Raw genomic sequence first — 7,566 nt, forward strand, 5'->3', positions numbered from 1 at the left:
AATTCATGTTTCATGATTCACATGTTGTCATGAATGAGGTATTTTAAATCCATCAATCTCTTCATTGAAATTATAGTGGGCTATATTTCACCTAAAGCCTTCCCTAAGGTTTGTTGCTATCTATGGTGCTCATAAAGGACCCAAGTTCTTCTTTATCCTCCCGGTGAAATATTTTCTCGTCTCATTGTTCATATCAATACAATTCTTTTTCCCGTGAGTGGCAGGTTGTTACCTCATAATTTGAGGTGTATTCCATAAGATTTGTTTCCCTTCGTTCATTTCATTCCATTCTTACTTTTGTTCCGAAGGCATTGTGATGTTGCTCTCTTCAACCCATCTTGTTTTGTCAGGATCATGTTCTTTTCATGCTTATCATATAACCGGAGTGTCGTGCCCTCTTTTCAAGTTCTATCACTTAATCAAGTTCTTATTCAATTCCTTTCTTTTCAAATAGAGTATTTTCAACTTCGTTCATCTCCGTTGTATTTTTCTCTCGAAATGGCTTAACCTTTTTCAAGGTTCTTTGGTTTCACTCGTTTGTCAAAGAAGCAACTTAGTTTTACCTCTTCCCTTTCTCTTCCGTTTTCCCTCCGGTGCCATTCTAATTCTCGGGACGAGATCCTCTCGTAGTTGTCGAGTGTTGTAACGCCCCGAGACCGATGTGCCAGGTGTCGTCCAGTTATTCATTGGTGTTGCCTTGTCATTGCTTGTGTGTCATGCATTTCATATCATGTCATCATGTGCATTTCATTTTCATACATGTTCGTCTCATGCATCCGAGCATTTTCCCCGTTATCCGTTTTGCATTCTGGCGCTCCTATCTCCTCCGGTGTCCCTTTCTACCTCTTTTCGTATGCGGGGGTTAAACATTTCCGGATTGGACCGAGACTTGTCATGCGGCCTTGGTTTACTACCGGTAGACCGCCTGTCAAGTTTCGTACCTTTTGGACTTCGTTTGATGCTCCAACGGTTAACCGAGGGACCGAAAAGGCCTCGTTTGTGTTGCAGCCCAGCACCCTTCCATTTTGGCCCAAAACCCACCTAAACCCTCTCCATCATCTAGAGCGTTCGATCACGATCGCGTGGCCGAAAACCGCACCTCATATGGACTCTCCTAGCTCCCTCTACCTATAAATAAGTGATCCCCTCCGAAATTTGCGGTCTAACCCTAGCCTTCCCCTACCTCGCGCCACCGGACAAAAATTTCCGCGCCCGAACATGTCCAACCGTCGCCGACAGCGAATCCCAGCTTGACACGTCATCCCCGCCGGCCTCTCTCTACCCGCGGCCCGCCAAGCTCATCACGGGCCCGCGCAGGCCCGCGCGCCGCTGCCGCTCGCCCGCTGCGGCCCGGATCCCGCGCCGCCCGGCTCTTCTCTCCGCCACCACCGCGCCGCCGCGTGCCTCCTCCGCCGGCCATCATCCCCGGTGACCCCTCGCCGGAGTCGCCTCCCTCGCCACTGTTCGTCTCGCGCGCCGCGAGCCGCCTGTTGCTCCACCACGCAAGTCCCGCTCCACCACCTCTCCGCCACGGGCTCCCGCCGATGCTACACCGTCGAGCGCCACTGCGCCGCCACCGTTCTTCTGTCGACGCCGCCAACCGCCGACATCGCTGGAGCCCGACCCCGCCTCCATGGAGCGCCCGAGCTCGGAGCCCCGCTCATGGCCGCTCCTCGCCACCGGATCCCAGCCAGCACCGCCAGATCCGGAGGGAGTCCTCCTCCCGTGCCCCATTCCGGCCACCACGCTCGTCGGTGTCGCCGGAGAAGCCCCGGCCGCCGCCTCGTCTTCAACCTCCGGCCGGGATGGCCCCGTCCAACCTCAGTCTGGACGACTTCGTCCATCGAACCAAATCCGTCCGCGTCCTTCCTGGATCCCGCCGTCCCGTTCACTGTTCTCGAAGAGGGTATATTTTTTCCTAAGTCCTCCAAATTCCCAGATTCATATGCCCATGTTCATCATGTCATATCTTTGTATCTGTAGCTCCGATTCATGCGTGTAGCATATAAAAATGTTCGTCTCGGAGAGCACATCATTTCATCTCATTGCCATTTTCATTTGAGTTCATCTTGATGCCCGAAATGCTGTTGGAAGAGTGCTATTTGAGATAATTGTCAGATCTGCTGCATCAAATAGCTATTTGTCATTTTTGCCATGATTATTGTGTGCATGATATGCCCCTGAGCTCTTCATGTGTTTTGTTATATGCCATGCCATCTATCCAGAGGTGCAATCCATGTATTTTTGTGATGTGTGTGGTGACTAGAACAAGCTTGCAAAGTGGTGCATTCGTTAATGCTAATTTCAGGGACTTAGCATTTCCACTAAGTCCTTGATCTGTTTATCTCATATGACCATATGTTCATGTTGTTTCCTAGTGATCCGTGCCTCTTTTGAGGATGATCAGTAAGGATGTTTTGTTAATCTTGTAGTGCTCTATCCACCCATGTCTTTGTTTGAAATTATGGAGCACCCTAGCTTGAGTCAATCGAGCTCTACTTTTGCTATTTCGTGAATCTGGCTGGATTGTTTACTTGTTAGCGATTTTGCCGAGGATGTTGTAGTTGATCCGTGCATGCCATGTTAGTGTTCTTGCCATGTCTAGCTTTTATAATATGTATTCTTGATGGGTGCATGCTTAGATTTTCATGCATTGCTCTGTAGTGAGTGCATCGAGCTCGTAAACATGCCTACTTGATATCGCATACCGGTGCTCACCTGAGATCTGTTTACCAATTGCACTTTTTGCCATGCTTGTTTGGACCTGTTAATGGATGAATTGGCCGTAGCTCAGTGCTAGTCTTTTGTTAAGAATCATGAATGGATCCCTGCCATGTATTTTGTTGCCATGTTTGTGTGCTGTAGCATGTTTATCTTGTTGCATTTAGATGGCTACTTGTTGTATATCGCAGACCGGTGCCATATTTGAATTGCTTGCCATTTCCAAACCATAACTCCGATTCCGGTGATCTTTATATCGTTTTCAAGCGATTTCATCTCATCTTTCCAGTGGCACACTTGGATTTACAAGTTGAGGCCAGGTTCATTCATTCCTTTGCAAATCATGCATATGCATCGCATACCGCATCCCGCATATGATACCATGTTCATGTGTTGGTTGTTTACTATGTTGTGTGCTTCTTTCCGGTGTTTGCCTCTTCGGGTTGGTTCCGATAACGTCGCGTTGTGAGGACCCATTCGTCTACGTTCCGTTTGTCTTCTTCATGGACTCGTTCTTCTTCCTTGCGGGATTTCAGGCAAGATGATCATACCCTCGAAATCACTACTATCTTCGCTTTGCTAGATGCTCGCTCTTTTGCTATGCCATGCTACGATGCCTACCACTTGCTTTCAAGCCTCCCAAATTGCCATGTCAAACCTCTAACCCACCATGTCCTAGCAAACCATTGATTGGCTATGTTACCGCTTTGCTTAGCCCCTCTTATAGCGTTGCTAGTTGCAGGTGAAGATTGGAGACCGTTCCTTGTTGGAACATTATTTACTTGTTGGGATATCATTATATTGCCATGTTATCTTAATGCATCTATATACTTGGTAAAGGGTGGAAGGCTCGGCCTCTCGCCTAGTGTTTTGTTCCACTCTTGCCTCCCTAGTTTCCGTCATATCGGTGTTATGTTCCCGGATTTTGCGTTCCTTATGCGGTTGGGTTATAATGGGAACCCCTTGATAGTCCGCCTTGAATAAAACTCCTCCAGCAATGCCCAACCTTGGTTTACCATTTGCCACCTAGCCTTTTCCCTTGGGTTTCGCGGACTCAAGGGTCATCTTATTTTAACCCCCGGGCCAGTGCTCCTCTGAGCGTTGGTCCAACATAGGGCACCGTGCGGGGCCGTCCCTTGGCAACTTGGGTTACGTTGGCTCCCGTACGCTTAGCTTATCCGGTGTGCCCTGAGAACGAGATATGTGCAGCTCCTATCGGGATTTGTCGGCATAGCGGGTGGTGTTGCTGGACTTATTTTACCATTGTCGGAGTTGTCTTGAAGAACCAGGATACCGAGTCTGATCGGAACGTCTCGGGAGGAGTTCTATTCCTTTGTTGACCGTGAGAGCTTGTCATGGGCTAAGTTGGGACACCCCTGCAGGGATTTGAACTTTCGAAAGTCGTTCCCGCAGTTATGGGTAGATGGGAATTTGTTAACGTCCGGTTGTAGAAAACCTGAAGTTGACCTTATTTAAAATGCATCAACCGCGTGTGTAACCGTGATGGTCTCTTTCCGGCGGACTCCGGGAAGTGAACACGGTGTTGGAGTTATGCTTGACGTAGGTTGTTCTAGGATCACTTCTTGATCATACTTTTATCGACCGTGCTTTGCCTTCTCTTCTCGCTCTCATTTGTGTATGTTTAGCCACCATATATGCTAGTCGCTTGCTGCAGCTCCACCTCATACCTTTACCTTACCCATAAGCTTAAATAGTCTTGATCACGAGGGTGCGAGATTGCTGAGTCCCTGTGGCTCACAGATACTGCCAAAACCAGCTTGCAGGTGCCGATGAGTTCGAGCAGATGATGCAACCAAGCTCAAGGAGGAGCTCGATGAAGATCTTGTCCTTTGTGTTGTTCCGTTCTAGTTGATCAGTAGTGGAGCCCAGTTGGGGTCGATCGGGGACCTTGTCGCATTTGGGGTTCTTCTTTTATTTTGGTTCCGTAGTCGGACCTTGATTGTATCTGGATGATGTAATGCTTTATTCATGTAATTGTGTGAAGTGGCGATTGTAAGCCAACTATGTATGTCTTTCCCTTATGTATTACATGGGTGGTGTGAAGATTACCTCACTTGCGACATTGCTTTCAATGCGGTTATGCCTCTAAGTCGTCCTTCGACACGTAGGAGATATAGCCGCATCGAGGGCGTTACAAGTTGGTATCAGAGCCTTCCCTGACCTTAGGAGCCCCATTGCTTGATCGTTTTTAGCAGCCGAGTTGTGTATAGAAAAAAAAATTGAGTCATTTAGGAATTATCCTGTGTTCAGCCACCGCTAGCGCCCTCCCTATGCTGTGTTCCCGAGTCATCAGCAATGTGCATGTCACCAAGACCCTCATCGACGGTGGAGCAGGGCTCAACGTCCTGTCCATCGACACGTTCGACAACCTCCAAGTGCCTTAGAACAGCTCCATCCCACCAAGCCTTTCTCAGGAGTGACCGATGGCTCCACCACACAGATAGGGCTGGTCCGCCTGCCCGTCACCTCCGGGGAGCGTAAGAACTACCGCACTGATCTCATCGACTTCGACGTCGCGCACATCCGCCTGCCGTACAATGCCATCCTCGAGTATCCAGCCCTGGCCAAGTTCATGGCAGTCACTCATCACGGCTACAATGTTCTCAAGATGCCAGGAAGCGGAGGAATCATCATGGTCCCGTGTGAAGAGAGGGATGCGGTGTGCTCCCTCGAGCGCGCCTTTCAAGCCATAGCAATCGACGACCCCCGACAGCAGAAATGAAGGCCCTCTGGAGGCCATCCCCAAGAAGAAGCAGTCATGCCGTGCAGGACCTCAAGAGGATGGCGTCGCGGCAGGAGCCTTGTCAGGACCAGCGCCCACTCCAGGGGCACCTCCTTCCATCGCATAGGAAGACACGCCTGGCGCCCTCCTCAGGCAGGGCTCGGGGGCTCTCTTCTGGAGGGCCTCAGACCTTGCCAACCTCACGGGGGAGGTGCTTGGGCACCACTTGGAGGCGTGGTTCGCGGCACGTGACCCTCAGGAGAGCACAGGACAAGGAGTGCCCACCACATAGGAGTTCATCACCAAGACCACTCAGGAACTGCAAGAAGCAAGAGCCATGTGCAGTGACAGCCGCCCACGAGGCGCAGCTCCGCATCCTGGCGAGGATGCTGGGCTACATGTCTGCATCGATGTCCCAGGGCTCAACAGGGCCGCATCTCAGGAGCGTTTCTGGCCTTCGCGTGTGGGCCGCTGCGAGGGCCCGCCGCACAGCTACGTTCGTATGCCCTTTGGCTTGCCGAGCGTGGCGTCGGCCTATGAGCGCAACATGCGATGTGTCCTGGCAGCTCAGGAAGCCAGGTACCACGCTGTTCTGGATGAGATGGAGACAGTCTTCAGGGAACCTCCCGAGCCCCAGAGCCTCCCGAGGCTCAGGGTTCTGGCGGCTCATGAGGAGTCATTTCTTCAACACACACCTTCAGCTGCACCAACTCTACTTCGTCTACAGAACCAGGTGACATCTTCCAAGCTCGTTTAGCAGGGAGCGCCCCTCGGGCTGCATTATTCCCAGGCCGCGTGTGTCGGTCCCTGCGGCATGGTATCCCTTTTGCTTACGTCTTTAGCTTACCTTGTTGGGGGCGCCCCTTGGGCTGCATCATCCCCAAGCCGCTCGGGCCGGACCCGATGGCATGTATCTTCCTGCATTTATCCAAATTGATCTGCTCTCCATGCTTAACCTGCCAACTGCTATCACCTGCTCGATCATCGCCTCCCCCGGGGCCTCCACACAGGCATGGCGCAGGTGCATGGGTCCGTCCCTGCCATGCCGACAAATCTGAGCGGTCGATCTCTGGCTCGCGGCATGCCCCGCACACGTCACCTCACCAGGCCCTCAGTGCCTTCACCTCATCCAGAGCAACCAGCGGCAGGCTGACAGCTATAACGGCAAACTATGTTTCTTCCTGTGCCTGTTCACAGGGATCCCGTGGGAAGAATAGCAGGTGGCACCGCGAGTCTCCTTTTCTCTCTCGTGCAATTCTCTTGCGCGTTAAAAGGGGGGCTCCTGAGCATCGCGACTCAGGAGCTCTTACTGGCTCTCCAGCCCTCACCCCCTGGCCTTGACCACGGCATCGCGACCTGGCATACCAGCGGCGGTTGAGCTCGCTCGAGGGCCGGGACCTGAGAACATAGAGCACTAAGGAGAGCATGAGGGGAGGAAAACTCGTATGGGCCGGCCTAGCTATGCCGCACGAATAGGCGTGCTGTAGCGAACTGACCCGAATGGATCACGTCTACTGTGCTACGGTGTCATCCCTGGATCAGTAATGCTGACACCACACAGTACATCGAGGTTTTATAGCAGAGTTGCAATCACACACTTATTACATCGATGGTTGAAAAAGAACTTATTACAATAAATATGGCTGAAGGCCATCTAATATCGATAACAGCGGAAGACTCGGAAGATAAATGGGTCCATCAACTCCAGCGGCATCACTGAGTATAGGGCCACGACCTAAACACCTCAATCGTCATCTGAAAAGTCTGCAACATTAACGTTGCAGCCCGAAAACGGGTCAGCACATGGAATATGCTGGCAAAGTAACACATAGAGAGTAATGGAATGAAACAGCTATACTATATGCATATATGGCTGGTGGAAAGCTCTATGGTTACAGTTTTTGCGTAAAGCCAGTTTTTCCCTACTGCAAAGGAATAAATTTTAATTAACTATCATGGTGGTTGTGAAACATTGAGAATGGTTGACAGCATTCTCAATCCCAATTAAAAATAATTAAAACCCAATAACATTAATTAGAGGTAACATGTTGAGATTCACTCGATATTCAAGTACTAGATACTCAAGTTGTCCATAACCGGGG

This window comes from Triticum urartu, chromosome 6A (assembly GCF_056163025.1).
Source record: "Triticum urartu cultivar PI428250 chromosome 6A, HENAU_Tu73, whole genome shotgun sequence".
Classification (NCBI taxonomy): domain Eukaryota; kingdom Viridiplantae; phylum Streptophyta; class Magnoliopsida; order Poales; family Poaceae; genus Triticum; species Triticum urartu.